Source organism: Emys orbicularis, chromosome 11 (genome assembly GCF_028017835.1).
Source record: "Emys orbicularis isolate rEmyOrb1 chromosome 11, rEmyOrb1.hap1, whole genome shotgun sequence".
Lineage (NCBI taxonomy): Eukaryota > Metazoa > Chordata > Testudines > Emydidae > Emys > Emys orbicularis.
The window spans coordinates 30,858,481-30,876,263 of NC_088693.1; positions in this window are offsets into that span (position 1 = coordinate 30,858,481).

Here is a 17,783-nt window from a genome sequence, read left to right on the forward strand (position 1 = left end):
GCTTCTGGGGACAGGGGCTGAGCATGCCAGGGGAAACAGGAGGCTCTGATTCACTTAGCCGCTGTCCCCAGAAGCTGAGCCTGGGCAGGAGGCAGCCCACAGCAGCCAGACATTCTCCCAGGCAACCACTGCACTCCACCAGACAGTGTCCCAGCAGCCAGAAGAGGCACTGGCCCCACCCCTTCCACTCTGGCTCTGGTCCCACCTCTTCCCCTCCCCACCCAGGCTGGCTGCTTGACCCTGCATGTCTCCTCCCCTGAGCGTGTGCCTAACTTTAAGCATGTGAGTAATCCCATTGACATGCTATAGTGCTTTCATGGACACAGCATGTATGTGCCATAATACATCTGTAACGCCAACAGACCCCAGTCATCGTCGGCCAGGATCAAACCTGGGACCTTTGGAACTTAAGGCATGCATCTCTACTGCATGAGCTAAAAGACATGTCTCTTACCCAAGACTGTAGCAGGCTCACCAATCTCTAGGTGGTCTAGGTGCCACTAAAGGGGGACAGTGCCACACCAAGCAGGCATGGGTTACACGTCCAACTGCAAAATGAGTATGACATATACCTACCTTGCTGGGGTATTGAAAGGCTTAAATTAATTTCTGTAAAAATAAATCTTTGATATTGTGAATGGAGGTTTTATAATAGTACACTACTTTAAAGAAAAAAGTTTACAAGCTACAAATTCATTATAATACATGTCCATCCCTGTAGACCAAATACAAGTAATAGATGCATTTGCTGCCTTTTACCTCAGGCCCAGGCATTTACAGGAATAATTCTGCCCCCAAATCAAGCTGTCATATGTGCATTAAAGTTTTGCTTGTTTTAAAGAATGCCTAATAATTAAAGATCACAGTATGCAATTAAATATGAATTAATTAATGAAGACTATATTTTGCAAGCTCTATTGAAAAGAAAAAATGTCATGGTCACGCTGAGTACATGCTGTCAGTTTTAATGCTAGTTTCTCCATGACATTGGTCTTCCCAAGAGAAGGAAATAGTTTCTACCCCCCTCTCTCTTCTTTTCAACAAGGGGTACGGCTATTATTCTGACATGTAAAGTCAGACATGTAAGTCTTTACAAGCCCATGGAACAGGTGGGTGTCATAATACCCCAAGATTGGACCCAATGTCAAAAAGAGTCAAAAACCTTCCCTTACTTCATCTACCATGTTTCTCCAATGTTTTATGACTGTTTGGTACAGTACATATTTAAGCAACTCTTTTAAACAGACAGTTTTGGTATTGAACCCCTATTTTCTAAAAGCATACCCAATTTTCATTCGTGATTAGAACCAATTATTACTTATTAATCATGAACAATACAAGCAAACACCATTTATAAAATGGAAACTAGTCCAACTTTTTAGTATTAGAGCTGCAAAAAGAATTCAGAGTGACTAATGTACTCAAGCTCTGCCTGTTTTTGAGAGCAGAATGAAACTGATCAATTCTTCAAATTCACAAATTTCTTAATGAAAACTTTCCCATAAGAATTAGCTTGCAAATACTTGATATTCAAACTCACAAAGATGCTGTATTGTTGGTTATATAAATCATATGGTATAGTTTCCATTTCCTAATTAGACATAACTAACCAACTCAGTGTGTAAAATTTCACACATCACAATCAAATGTACAATTTGAAGTTTGCTTTCTTCTACATATTGACATTTGAGCTTAAAATTTGCTTTTTCTCTGGCAGTCTGTCTAATAAAGCTCTGCAGCTCACGTTTGTAGAAGCTAAATATGACAGGCATGAATTAATTTGAAAAAGTATTTGCAAAAAAACTAATATTATTCACTCAGCTCTGCTATTTATACCATTTTATACTTGAGTCCTGCTGAATAGACCAGCAGGAGTAAGGAGAAAAGACATCCTAAGTTGCACAATGGGCAAATGAGAAGGACAGGAAAGTGTATCTGTGCTTATATGAAAATTTCCTTTCTTTAAATAATAAGGTCCACAGGGCCATTACAATGAGCTCTTCAGCTTGCTTGTAGCTTGGGGACAGAACCAGACCTGGCACTGGCTGAAGAGGAGTGCCCCGCACCCTGAAGTTCCCTCCAATTGAGTATTTCCACAGCCAGGATAATTCAATTTTACTTTCCTGAATTACAGATTGTGTTAAATATATACAAGCACAATAATTTCTCCTACTGCAGAGCATAGAAAACTAACCCTAACAAACAATCCCAAATCTTTGGATGTCAATTTCCTTCTCTACTCTGGATGATCCATTGTCTCCAGGGTGGGCCAAATCTGTGGACCTTATTACTTGAAGAAAAGAAAATTTCAGGCAAGCACATAAATTTTCCGATTCTTCATTGTGCTAAGGTCCACAGATCATTACAGTGGAATTTACATAGCAGAGTGCCTTCAGGGTGGGAAGCAAGATTAGCCTTTAAATGCAAACATAAAAAATGAGGTATATTATATATCCTCCATCTTCCTCTGGGCACCAAGGCACTGAGAAGACTTCTGCCAAAAATGGCATTGACTAAAGACTGGATGACCAAAATGCAGAATAGATGAATTTATGTATTGGTAGCCATGTGACCACCTAGCAGATCTCAATATAGGAGACACGACTACTCTGCTCTGAGATTGACTGGACTTTGAGATGCTTAAGAGAAGGAAGAATATTTCTGAATTTATTTTGGGAATGCATGTTCCAAGTTGTGAGGACTACTTCTGTGAATAAAAAGTGCAATGCTAGCTCTCATCTGAGAAAGCGCCCAACTTCAGAAACTTGCCTTATTGGAGACAGTAGCTATCAGGTCATCTATTTCAATGGAGAGGAAGTATAATGACACCTCCTTGCAGGGGTTCAATCTGGGTAGTGCTCTAAGGAGTAGAATGAAGAGCATGACCTTGGAACTATCACCTTATGTGTCTAGAATAATGGTTGTTGCCCAAAGCAAGCATCTAATGTTAGCATTTGTACTAAAATTCTTTTTGTCAAACATGCCGATATTAACCACAGAGACTTGACCTTTTGGCTTGGGCATCCTTATGGAAGTGCACTGGTTGTTAAGATATGCACTTTGTACCACAAGAACAATACGTTATGTTTACTGACTTCCTTTTAGGGAACATGAGAATGAATCACTTCATCCATGTGTCCATTTTGAACCTGTCTTGAGGATTGGTTTTTGTAATAGCGGGCCTCTGAAAGGAGACCTCAGAAGGTCCAGGGCTAGATTAATCAGACCTGAGAGCCATTGCCTTTTCAGCCAGAAAGTCTGAAAGAGTACCACTATTTCTCTCTTTCTTATCTTTGGTATGGTCCTGGGGAGGACTGAAAAGGTGTGAAAGGCATACAGCAGAGACGTTGCCCATCTTTGCAAGAGATCATTCACCACATCACATCCCAGATCTTGACACATGGAGAAGCCACAGGGCTTTTTACTGCTGTGTCAAAAAACAGAAAGTCAAATCACTAGCCCATCAAATGGACTTACAATGAGTGAAGATAGTTCGGAGTAGAGATTCCATTCTGCTTAATTCAACATTTACCAGGTAGGTCTTGGTGTTCATCTCCTCCTCTATGGGCACTACACATAGACATAGCAACCTTTGCTGTACTCAGGGCAAGAGAAGTTGATTTTTCTCAGTGATAGGGCAGATAGGGTTATTCTTATATTGTTTATGAAAACTCCATCAGACACACTGATGGCACAATCAGAACAAGTCTGTTAAACAGGGAAGGAACAATGCACCAAGACATCAGTGAATCATTAGGTTAGGGTGGATACTGTGCTCTTTCTGACATCATTCCCTGGACTGAACTGGGACTCGAATGAGCCCCCTCCACTACCCCCAGTTGACATCTGACATAAGAATAGCTCTGCCTTGCTCACTAAAGGATGGATCCATTACAAAAAATCTAATAATCTGAGAACATAAACGGGATCTTGATTTCTGACAACAGAAGTGATATGGTGAGAGGCAAAGGAGATAACAAGAATTGCTGGCTAAATTTCATATGAACTCTGGTTCACTGAAGCAGGTCTGAGAGAGATCAGCAATCTCAACAGACTTCAATAAGAACCAGATTTTTCTTTCTTTGATGTCACTTTTCTTTTATGGTCACCTTCATTTTCTGTTAACATTCTTCTGAGATGAGACCTTACACCTGATAGTAGACATCCTTAGCCCCTGGCTATAATTGACTTCCTTGGCATTATATGTCTGTGTTTGTCCTGAATTCAAGATACTCCAAGAACACGGTGTTTTCATTTCAGTGTTCTCTCTGTATGGAGGGCTGATCAGAAAAATTGTACAGGAGGAGAAACACATGAATTTCCTTCTGCCTTAAAGCCAATATTAACTCAACCATAATCTTGGAAGAGATCCCAGTAGCACTTATCAGATTAAGTGGTAATGACTGAAACTGAAAATAAAAAAAAGATGGCCTTCATATGCAAAATGAAACAATTGTCTGCGGGGTTATAAAATGGGAATGTGAAAGAAAAGCCTCCTTTAGCAACTGATTCAGATGGAGCCCTGCTCTGTTTATTCCTAATTCTCTGAAGCTAAAAATAGGATGGGAACATGTATTGCTCTAATCTGAAGTAGATGATGGATGGTTTCGTTCATGTCCCGGCATTTTCATGGTTGCATGATACTGGGAATGGGACAAAGCTGCTCCTGTGATTCTTGCACAGTTCCCTTTCTGGACAATGTCCAGTTTCCTCCTTTTGACCAAAGACCTGGCACCAGCTGGGGTCTGACTCCAAATGCAGCTGGTTGGAAATCATACAGATAGTTCTGAGGGGAGCTACAGATCTTGCCTGAGCACTTGTTCTAGCTACTACTTGCAAAGCGGTATTTTCTACTGCCGTACTTCAGGTACTGCTTCAGTCTGCTATCTGACCAGAGATATGCAGGAAATTGTTTTCCTATCCTGCAAAAATTTCCAAGATTCCCATTCCACAGAGACAAACCAGAGACATTCCAAAATGTTTCGCAAAAAATCAGAGAGACTCACCCCAGAATAGCCAATAGCCTGTGGTTAGAGCACATACATAGGATGTGGGAGATGCAAGTTAATAACGCTGCTCTGAATTAGGCAGACTTGTCTTCTGACTTGCCCTGCCTCCATTTTCCCCACACTGGTTCCTAGTCCCAGCCACTCCCCTTCTATTCCCCCCATCTGATCTCAACATTCTTACCCCAGCCAATTGGATCCCAAGTTCTCCTCCCCGACTTATTTTCCTCACTGGCTCCTGTCCCAGTCTCTGCACCAGCTTCTAGTTCCAATATCTTTGCCAACCAGTTCCTTCCCTCCCTTCCCCATCCAACTCCCTGTTCCAGCCTCCCCTACATCTCAGCTCCCAGTCTCTCCTCACCACTCCTCCAGTTCCCAGTCCGAGTCTGTTTGCACAGTCAGTCCCAGTTTCTCTCCACCCTCTCTCCTATCCCAGGTTCATCAAACTCCTTGTCCAAATTTCCTTTTCCTCTCCCACAGTCCAAGTTTTGTGCTGAATTCATTCCAATCAGACATCTTTCTCCTCTACGCTGCCTGTAGGCCAACAGGGGGGTCATAGAGATCACAGAAGAGAAAGGAACCCTGCCCCAACTCAGCCCAGAGTATCTGGGAGCAGCCATTACAGGGAAAGTCTGGGTTCACCTGTGAAGCCCTGACCTGGAGGAAATATGTTCAGTCTCTCTCTGGGGATGGTGCATGTCCAATCATACGTAGGAGCTGTGAGGTGAAGCACACTCAGTGAGGATGGAAGCTTCAGAGATTTTAGCTGATGAAATCAAAGATGTCTCTACTGAGCATATGCAAACTGTGATTTTTCATAACTTGGGCAGATTTTTAGGGAGATGGCAAAAGATACATCCCTGACACAAAGGCCACCTTCTGCCAAATTTTAGGCCCCTGCTCCAAATCACGGGGGTGCTAGTGCTGTTCAAAGAAAAGGTTGCATTTTTTAACATGGGCAAAATAACATATGCTTCCCTAGCCTTGTTCTCAAAACAGCCAAACAATCTGGACTACAATTTAAAAAATAAAAATAATTAAAAGAAAATTCTATACCCACAGAGACTGAGGCATGCTGGCATCCACATTTTCATCCCAAATAGTTAGTTTGGCAAAATTATAAGCAATTGAAAACAGGGACTTATAATGATAAGTGCAAGGGAACCTTAATAACAGGCAGTGCAGCAGCCCCACCTTGGCCTATAATAATAATTCAATAGAATTACTAAAGGCCAGTAGCCCATAACATCTAAAGTTATGGAAGAAAGGTCAATTCTGCTGACACCACTGTAAAGCCAAAAAACCAATTTCAACATCTTCCTGTTCAGGGAAGGGGAAAAAAATATCTGTTCTTGGTAGAAAACAAGATTCTAGTCTGCAGCTCATCCTTCCCCACCCACCTCCCTTCTTAAAGGGCTAGGGGGATGTTTTTGTTTTATACCACAATTAATGTTAGTTTTTGCTTTGTCTTCTAGTCACAGGATTGTTGACTAGAATTTCACAAAATGCCCAGATACCAAGTTGACACTTGTCATGGATACTAAGGGCTGAAATTCTGGTCTTCCATGCAACAAAACCAGACTAAATGACTCTAGGAGAGGGTGAATTAAATCCTGCCATCCAGGTTAGGGGCAGGGGGAAGACATTTATGTGGCCAGGCTATAACTATTTAGAGCCAGCTATTACTACAGCAATTGTGACCTGTACTGATCCACTAGACCCACTTGATATGTTCCAATCACTCCCCCAGTTCACCCATGACTTCCGGCATCCTTCTATGCCTGCAGAGAAAGATCTCGCTGAATTCAGTTCTATAATACATTGGGGATGCAGAGTCCACTTGCATGGTGTCCACATTAACAGGACCCCCATACTGCATGAAGCAGGGTATGAATGAGCTCTCCTACAACATCTAGTGATGCACTGGAGAAAAGAGACTTCAGGAATATAGATATGCCTTCTCTGCCTAGGTATGCAGCATGATGGAACTGCTTTCCCAAAATGATCAATTTTGGCTGGCTTTAGTTTACAAATCACTCTAGTATTCGAATGTAGGGGGTAATGAAATGTTGTTATCCTTATTGTATGAGTAAAGGGTAGCAGAACTCTGCCAAGGCCTGCCCTGATTGAGGTCACCCTAAACTTAGCCTCACTTGCTAAGCGGGGGACAGGGATGCCAAATTCCAGTGAAGATGAGGGAGTATGGGGACAGGTGTTCCTACCTGGTGGTGTGGACTCTGGCTAAAGAGTCCTAGACACCATTTGACCTTCTCCTCTCCAGCGTTTAAAGGCAGAGCAGATTAGACTCAATTGATAGTCACTGTTTCTGTTCAGTGATTACCAGAGCTGAAATCCCTGATAAGCAGGTCTAGGGGCTATGCCTTAGACCTGCTGTAGGATAGGGGTGAAATGAAATACAATGCAGAGGCAGTACTGGCAATGAGGTTCCCTGCTACACAGTGAAATCACTAAAGACCTGAGTTAAGTGGCGGAACCTCAGAATACGCACGCACAAGTGGCAGTGAGTGTCCAACAGCAGCAAGCAAGCAAGCAGCAGCTGACAAAAACAGCAGAGGCAGTGGCAAACAGCAATTGCAGAGGCATTCAGCGATCACAGAGACATTGCTCAATGCCCACCCCACCCCTTTCTGAGTTGGGAGGTCAACTCCTATGAACACACCTCTGAACTCTGGGTGAAACCAAGGACAGCCAACTGTGAGTGGGGTGCACTGGAGGGAGAGGGGAGTGATGTGTTAAAGGGATATTCATTTGTCAGACTCTCCCACCGCAAGGTGGGAAATTGAGGCAAAGGACACTGCCCAATGCACTGCAGGGTCGAGTTTTTGCTTATGATTGCATGCTTTTGAATGTGGTAGTAGTGTTTTCCCTTTCCCTTCTAATAAAAGTTCCCTTTTGTTCTACACAGACTAGTGCCTGTGGGGGGGGGGAGGTGGTGATAAATTTTCCCAGATTACTGGGTTGGGGCACAAGCCAGTTCTGTTCTGTATTATTAAGAGGAACTCCTACATCAGGGGTAGGCAATCTATGGCACGCGTGCCAAAGGCGGCACGCGAGCTGATTTAGGGGCACTCACACTGCCTGGGTCCTGGCCACCGGTCCGGGGGGCTCTGCATTTTAATTTAATTTTAAATGAAGCTTTTTAAACATTTTAAAAACCTTATTTACTTTACATACAACAATAGTTTAGTTATATATTGTAGACTTATAGAAAGAGACCTTCTAAAAAGGTTAAAATGTATTACTGGCAAGCGAAACCTTAAATTAGACTGAATAAATGAAGACTCGGAACACCACTTCTGAAAGGTTGCCGACCCCTGCCCTACATATTAAACTCAGCCCTGTTGCTGCCAACTCCACCTGGCAGAAGGGTTACATACAGAACCACAACAATTCTGCTACAGTTTGTATCTCCTACTTCCACAGAGAGGCTGGGAAATTTTCAACACACATTTTCTTTAAAAATTCTGGGGGTGAGGAAGAAAGGAGAGAGAAGAGTTGTCTTCATAATGGTTTGAACACGATGAAATACATCTTGCTTATTTCCTCACTGCTAACATCAGCTATATCTAGCAAACCCTGCACAATCATCCCAAGAAGAGCCCAAACGAATGCATAGCATTCCCCTATCCTACAACACAACTGCTTTCCCATAGATACTGATATGCATGTTGATGATGGTGCACTGATGGAGATGTAAGCAAAAGAACTTTCGCAACATTAGAACCAATGTAGCAAAATAAAATTCTTGTGAATTGGAAAAAGACAAAATAATCCAAAGGGGGAAAATTGTGTATTTAAGCTTTGATAGAAAAGTTTATGAATTAGTAATGGAAAGTGAGAAAGAAAGCAAAACAATGTGTCCTTAAAACTTTACATTCTCTTGTTCTTGGGAAATTAGGAGAAAAGTGACAAGACTGAAATATGTCCTCAAGCAGCTATGTTTGGCATCCAGTTCTGGTTGCCCAATTCCTTAAGGATGCAATTCTCTAGCAGCACTTATCTACCAAGCCCTACACCTTTATGCAAATAAGGAAGTGCAGCTGTCATATAACCTGCCTGTGCATCCCCCTACACACCACATGCAAATTGGTACTATGGCCCAGCAAAGTCGGGTGGACAAGGCCACCATGGGGGGCCGGCTAGAGAAGCATAACATCATTAATTACTCTCTGAAGGACAACATTTTGTAGTCATTAAATATTTGTTCTTCAGAACAGAATTACTAATTTTATGCTTCTGGTTCATTGAGGCTAAAAGGACACCACCAAATTGAACTCTAGTTAATTTAGGGGAAAAAAATAGTAGTTCATATACACAACACCAGCTTCTCGATACCTCAGCCATTTTTTGCAGTTTTACAATAGCATTTTTTTTTTTTAATTAGAAATTGTGTTTCTTCTGCATTGCTCTGTGAAAGACCCACACAAACAATGGAGAAAACTGACTACAGGCCTACACAGGATAAACGGAAATTCGATACACACAAAATTCTGTCACATGCAAAAAATGAACGAAAATAGAGAAAAAGCTCTCTAATCTTTCAGGTATAGAACTATTGGGGGAACTTTTAACAATAGCAGGGAAATATTTTCAGATAGAAGTATGACCTTTAAGGCAATTGTGTCCCTTTAACTTCAATGGGAGTTGAGGGCACGCAACCATTTGTAAGCAAGACACTGCTCTGGCTAAAGGAAAAGATGATTCCCCCTTCAGAATAGCAAGTAATCTTCACAGTTTACATACACAAAGACAATTTTTTTTTTCTTTTAGGCTTCAGTGTGACCAATGGTAATGGTGGGAATAACATGTAACATAGCCTAGTGAAATGAACACATACACATGGGCATAGCCAACTGTGGGTAGGGGACTAAGCCCCTCACCTCCACCCACCAGGAAAAAAAACAAAACTAGGGATAACATAAATCAAGGAAGAAAACACTGAACTTGGAACAGAAGCTCATTTATCTCACTTTATCACAAATGGAAAAATTTAATCATGGTACAAAATGACTCAAAGTGATATTCAACAATTATTTTTAGCCCTAACTCCCTCAAATAAAAAGTTGTCCATGCTCCTGCATATAGTAGAAAGATCTAAACTAACAATTAGTTTATTGATTCAAAGGAAAGCACAAATGAATAGTAAATTTTTTTGCTACTCTTCAGTTTTACCAGTAACAATTCAGATCCATTAAACACAATATACAATACTCCCGAGGGAATTCTGCACCAAAAAAATAAAAATTCTGCGCACATTTTAAAATTCTGCAAAATTCTACATATTTTATTTGTCAAAACAACACAATATAATCACACCATTTTCAATTATTTGCTGACAAGTATTTTGAAATAAATAACCAAAATAATTGAAAATGGTGTGATTATATTGTTATTGTGTTTCTATGTTATTTTGACAATTAAAATATGCAGAACTTTGCAGAATTTTTTATTTTTTTGGTGCAGTATTCCCTCAAGAGTACCAGGGTTCTGTGTGGCACAATATGGGTGTGGGCAGCTCGGTGGGGAGTCTGGGTGCAGGGAGAATGGGTCTCTACAGAGCAGTCCAGGAGAAGGTAGTTAAGGCTCAGGGGAGGCTGGGGCGGGCTTGGTAGGTTGGGGGGTCAGGGTGCAGCTGGTTAGGGCTCAGTGGGGTGGGGGGTTCCTAATGCAGGGGGATGAGGCTTGGTGGGGTGGGAGTTTGGGGGGCTCAATGTGGGGGTGCACAGAACTCCTGACACAGGGGATGAGGCTCAGCAGGTAGGGGTTTAGGGGACAGGGGTCACTGTACAGGGAGTTGCTGCCCCTATCCACCCAACCCCCATGCATCCAGACCCGCCCCCACCAAGCCTCACCCGCCCCTACACCCAAGCCCCCCCGACACTGTGCAGAGCTTTCTGCAGCCAGGGGAAGTTTCTGGGGCTTGATCTGTATAACCCTGCGTGGATACAAAAATGTGGATCCGCATCTGATCTGCATCCACCAGGATCAACCTACAATCCGACCCGCGATCCACTAGCCATCTTTTACATGTATCCGCACCCACAGCAGCAAGCTGTATCACAAGGGAGAGGAGGGGGGAATCAGGTGTGGGGTCTTGCAGGGAAGAGGCAGCATAAGAGTGGGGACTGGGGGAAAGGGGCAGTGCAGGGGCGGGAGAAGGGGCAACACAGAGGGAGGGGCTGGGGGGGAAGAGGCGGCACGGCATGTGCTGCTCCCAGGGGCTCATGAGCGACAGCACATGGCAGCAGCAGTGCATGTTGCACCACAGTGGGGCAGAGGGGTGGGGCCCTGGGGCCCCACCTGCTCCAATCCCCATGGCTGGGGGCAGGGCTCGGGACTGGGAGTGTGGCCAGTGCTGCCAGGCCAGGCCATGGTGGGGATGCTGGCGCTGCCTGAGTGGCCCAAGCTACTGGACAGGAAGCAGCGCGGCGAGCAGGTGCTGGACTGCCCCAACTCCAAACTTCCACCCAGCCCCAGCCAGCAGCTGCTGCCACTGGCCCCAGGCACACTGTGCCCCCCAGGCTGCCAGAGCCAGACACCACAGGCCAAGCACCACCAGTGAGTAGAGCCCTGCATGGTTGTATCTGCATCTGATCCACTATCTGCAAAAATGATCCGCGGATATGTGTGTCTGCAGATGCGGATACGCACGGATATGAAGCAGATATCTGCAGATTGGCAGGGCTCTATTGATCTGACCCAGCCTTGGCTACTCCGTGTAGGGAAGGGGGAGAGGCAAGGGGAACTCTGTCTCCGTCCTTCCACCCCCCACACTCAGCTGGGACTAACATCCCTGGGCTGCCAGGGCATCCCCTGACCCCCCCACCCTCCAGTGATTTACCACTAGCCCCGGCTGCCTGAACAGACACATCTGAGCTGCCGGGGAAGGGTGAGCAAGTACTGGTGCAGATTCTCTTTACTTCCCACAGAAACCATTTTCTGCAAGGAAGCAAAGAAAATCTGCAGGGGGGGGGGAGCATTTTTCTGCTGTGCTGCAGTGGCGCAGAATTTCCCCAGGAGTAATATAAGGGCCAACCCAGATAAGTGAACAACAGATGGAAGATCTGATGATTTGGGACCGGGGGGGAGGGAGAGTTTAAAAATTTAAAAGAAACACAAATGCCACAAGTATATAGGACAACTCCAACAAGAAAAAAAAAAAAGCAAGAGTACATTTAGCATACGCTGGCTAACAGTCTACCGCAAACTGGAAAAAGAAATTAAAAACTGAGGGAATAAGCAAACTCAGTACCATTTATGAACCATAGGGGGTTTTGCACTTCACCGCCAAGCCATTTTCACTGTAAAGATACAGATTACCAAGGTATTAGCATTAGGATTATGATTTAAAGGAAGGTTATCTGTAATACCCAATAGCTTCAGGGCAGTAGAGTGCATCACAATAAAATTGAAATTGGGTTACAAATTAAGTGTTTATTTTGTATTATTGTAATCAGAATCTCTGTCCTTAATCCTGATGAGAGGAAAAGATAAATCCTGATAAAATGTTTCTATTTGGAATAACTTCATTTACTGTGCACTTAAACTTTTACTGTCACATTTGTTCATAACTATTTAAAAGAAAAAACGAACCACATTTTACCCCAAAATGAAGCGAGATTTTGGTCTCATTTAGCACAACTGCCTGGATTTCCTGTTTACGGTTACTTAGGTCATAGTAAACTCAAGCATGCCTCAAAGAGCTTCCAGTGCACAGACATGGCAACATTACTTCATGAGATGGTGACATTTCCCAACTGCACTGGCTGGCATGTGGTGTGTATACATAGCTCTGCTTCCTCCCCAACCCAATTTAGGGCACCATGAGCTCTAGCAGGAGTAGGGAGTGATTAGTCCCTCACCCACCGACTGCAGACCTTTACTCAGATAGAGAAGCATCTTATTGCCGTCTGTAACAGGGTGTAGCAGTGCCCTCTTTGCTCCTGCCTCTGCTCTGTTCCAAAAGTCACTCAGAGACCTTCTGGCTCAACAGTCACCGGTGCAGTTTATTTACAGGGTGCAATCCCACCACTTTCTCACCATCTACAGCTTGGGGGTTTGAGCCTTAAGGGCTTCTCAATCTCTGCAACCAATAGGGAAGCGCTACCCCCTCTCCTTCCACTCTCTGGCTTCCCCCCTACTTCCTTCCTCTGGGCCTGAATATTGCCCCCGGCTAATTAGGCTGGCAGCTGTTTCCCCTTCACCAATCAGGCACAAGTTTCTCTAGCCAGCCCAATTTACCTCTCTTAATTGGAGCTGGCATGACAGAGGTCTGGCTCAGGAGTCCCAGCCCAGCACCCTGTCACACTTCCCTATCACTGCACACGTGCAGAAGGACCAGGCAGAATGTGACTCTTATCAAATAACTATACAAAAGATAAGATGTCAAATAAAAAATTGCAAAACTAGTCTTATTTTCTTCAAGATTCTACAGTTTTCATGATTGAAAAGGAAAAATAAGTTTTTAAATCTGGCTTTTGAAGCTATGATTGATGATTTAAAATTCCTAAAATGAATTTAAAGTGCCCTTCATGTATTGAGGAGATAAAGAGACAACTCTGAAAAGGATTTAAGGGTCAGAGCGGACAAGCAACTCAACATTAGTTCCCAGTGCAATGCTGTGGCAAAATGGGTTAACACAATCCTTGTATATATAAACAGAGAGAAATGAGTACGAGTAGGAAGTTGATTTTACCTCTGTACTGCACTGGTGAGACAGATAGTGGCATACAGTTCTGATGTCCACATTTCAAAAAAGGATATTGAAACACTGAAGCGGGAACAAACAAGGGCCACAAAAATTATTTAGGGGCTGGAGAAAATGCCTTATAACAAGAGACTTAAAAAGCTCAAACTGTTTAATTTATCAAAAAAAAGATTGAGAGGTAACTTGATTAGAGTGTACAAGTACCTTCACAGGCAGAAAATACCTGTTACTAACAGGCTTTTTTTAAATCTAACAGAGAAAGGCATAACAAAGAACCAATGACTGGACACAGGGCCCAGACAAATTTAAAGTAGAAATAAGGCACACATTTTTAACAGTGAGAGTGATTAACCAAACTAGCATAGGAAGAGGTGGATTCTGCATCTCTTGATATCTTCATATTAACACTGGATGCCTTTCTAGAAGGTACGTTTTAGTCAAACACAAGTTATTGGGCTCAATACAGGGTAAGGTGCCAACTTTCTATTTGCAGAAAACTGAACACCCTTGCCCCGCCTCTGCCCTGCCCCTTTTCTGAGGCCATCCCCCCCGGGGAGTCATGCAGAGCCAGGTAGGGAGCCTGCCTGTGCCGCTGACCAGACTTTTAACGGCCCAGTCAGCGATGCTGACCAGAGCCGCCAGGGTCCCTTTTTGACTGGGCATTCCAGTCAAAAGCTAGACACCTGGCAACCCTAATACAGGGGTAATCATGTGAAATGTAATGGCCTATGACTAGATCCAGTCAAACTAGATGATCTTATGGTCCCTCCTGACCTTAAAACTCTATATATCCATGAAACGAGAGCTACTGAAGGGAAGAAGAGAAGAGACATTATAATGGAGAATTATAACAAGATGCTGCCAGCTAAGCAGCTAAATTTTATTGATTCAATAAAATTTAAAATGGCTTATATAAAAAGGTGTGTGAAATAGTCACAATGAGAGATGAATACATTCAATATTTGAGTTCTTTTGTATTAACTTAAAAATTTGAAAATAAAAAAACCTGTGCCATATTCATTGTTCGTTGACAGGACAGCTCCAGCCCTTCTTTTAGAAGTTCCAACGCTGTCCTCAGAGTCTGATGTCTCCGGACTTGTCTGCACTGACACCCTGAATCAGCACGGCTGCAATCGATGTAGTGGCATCAATTTAGCAGATCTGGTGAAGATGCAGTAAGTCGATGGCAGAGCACTCTCCCGTCAACTTCAGTACTTCACCTCCCTGAGAAGTGGGAGCTAAGTCGGCAGGAGAGCATCTCTCACCGACATAGCGCGGTGTAGACACCGCATTAGGTCAATATAAGCTACATCGCTTAGAGGGGTGATTTTTTCACACCCCTTAGCGACGTAACTTACATCAACTTAAGCAGCAGTGTAGACCAGGCCTCAGTGTTGTATCAAGGAACTCGGAGGCTAACGATACATCTTTGCAGTCTCTCTCACAAGAACATAGGAATTGACCTGCAAGAACACCAAATGGCCTTTGTGGCCTCCAATATTGAGCTCTTCAAGAGGTTTCAAAGAAACAAAAAACTGTGATCTTCGAAGCTGTCAATAAAAATATTTAACATCAATGTTAGCAGTAGAGCTACTTCAGATACTTATTGTTAACATCTACTCCAAAGTCAGACTTGGCAGCCATTTATTCCTATTTTGATTCCTAACATTTAAACAGGTTTTTATTCCACGACAGGTCTACCTCTTACACTCTAGTACTAAGGCTATGTCTACACTGCAGATCTTACAGTAGCACAGTTGTTGTACTGCTGCAGCTTCACCACTGTAAGGTCTCCCATGTAGCCGCTCTATGCCAATGGGAGAGAGCTGGTATATGGGTACAAAGGTGCCTTACAGTACTATCGCTCATTCCTCTTTCCATTCTATCTTCTCAACTATTTTCTTACTGATGTAAGGCTCAACTCTCGATAGTCCCTGGCTCATCTTAGCTTTTTATTAATTATCTATTATTAATTATTAAGATTGGCACTATATTGACCACTTTTAAGGCCCTCAAGGTAGTAGCTGATTTTAATAGTAAATTACATTTTGTGAATAGCTCAGCTACTTGGTTCTTTAGTTTCTTTCCTTCTCTCTAAGTACATAAAGAGAAGGACAGGAAAAAAATATGGGTGTGTATGTGTGTATACACACACACACACACACACTATATTTGTGCATATACCATATATAAAAAAGCACAATACAAGTTAGAAATTACTAATTGTGCAAGGTAATTAACAAACTGAATGAAAGGTTCATTCACACACTGTACATACATTCACCAGTCTGTTCATCAAATTATACAATATTTTCTCCTTGATCAACATTTAAAGCTTGTATTTTATCATTCAACTTCTTGGTAACACTCTGTGCAGAACACAAGGAGTATGACAGAGAATTCAGCCTCAAGATTCACTGTGTTTGTAGCTCACTATGACTGCAATCCTGTGGCATAGAAAGATCATCATGTGATAATGCTTCAACATAGCTACTTCTTTCATAACGAACAGATTTTCTCTTTTGGTATTTTGACATGTGTCTCTTATTTGACTATTCTCAACAGCAGCTTGTCCTACCTCTGGTCCTCTCACACAGAAAGCCAATAACATACCTATTCTGAAAAAAAAGCTATTTTAGACAATTACTGTGCACCAGATTCCAGCTGTGTAAATTGATGTAGCTCCATTACACCAACTGAAGATCTGCTCCTGTATGTTTGTTTTACACTCATACCTTCTCATATATACACACAGAAAATGGCATCCACAGAAACACACATGCCTTTCATAACATCTACAGGGATGATCTTGTGGTTTCACATTTTATTATTAATTCCCATAAAGAAAAAAACTTTAATTAAAAAAAACAACGTGTCTTAAGGAAAGCATGTGTAATGCTGACAGACCCCGGGCATCGGTGGGCGGGATTAAACCTGGCACCTCTGGAGCTTAATGCATGAGCCTCTACCACATGAGCTAAAAGCTGACGGGCTGTTAGCTAAGGCTGTAGAGCAGACTCATTTTATTTCTCTCACTAAATGCCACCAGATGGGACAGAACACCATACCCAAGAGGTGTGTAGGTTACACATACACTTACAAACTCTTAAAAGACAGGAAATATCTAGTTAAGGTACCCCTTTTTAATAAATACATTATATTCACTTCTATAATTAAGTCCCGTACACTGTCAACATGTAGTGTATGGCTTATATTACAGTACATGCCTCAAAAACAACAAGGAATCTGGTGGCACCTTAAAGACTAACAGATTTATTTGGGCATAAGCTTTCGTGGGTAAAAAACCCCACTTCTTCAGATGCATGGAGTGAAAATTACAGATGCAGGCATTATATAATGACACATGAAGAGAAGGGAGTTACATCACAGGTGGAGAACCAGTGTTGACAGGGCCAATTTGATCAGGGTGGATGTAGTCCACTCCCAATAATAGATGCGTGTCTCAGACACTCTATAAACCCCAAATATTAACAGGTAGCTGACTTTGATTTTATGTACAAATATTGGGCCCAATCCTGCAATAGGCTGGGTACCCCCCACTCCCACCGAAATAAATATTGACAATCCAAAGGTTGCTGAAAGAAGACCAATAGAGAGTCTGGAAAGGCTAATTTATGAGGAGAGACTAAGCATCTATTCAGGTTGTGAAGGAAGAGGGGAAGGCAGCTAACCATTTCTAACATTTTAAAGTATCTACCATGGATGAAGAAGATTTATAGGAAGTTGGCAATGAGTGGGTACAAGAAGGAGTGATTGGATGAAATGTAAGAAAGGAGAATGTAGGTGAATATCAGAAAAAAATATATAATAGATGCCCTCAGTGCTCCCTTCAGTGTCACCATCTGAGGGGGATCTAAAACAGGGCCAGCCTGAGATGGGAGGCACACAGAGAGGATGGGGGAAGGTTCATCAGGTCAGCAGCATGCTTCATGCATTATTCTTCCTGATCCCGTAGGGTATGACTACCCTGCATCTAGGAGTGAGCCTCCCAGCCTGGGTAGGACAGTCTTGTGCTAGCTCTGCCAGAG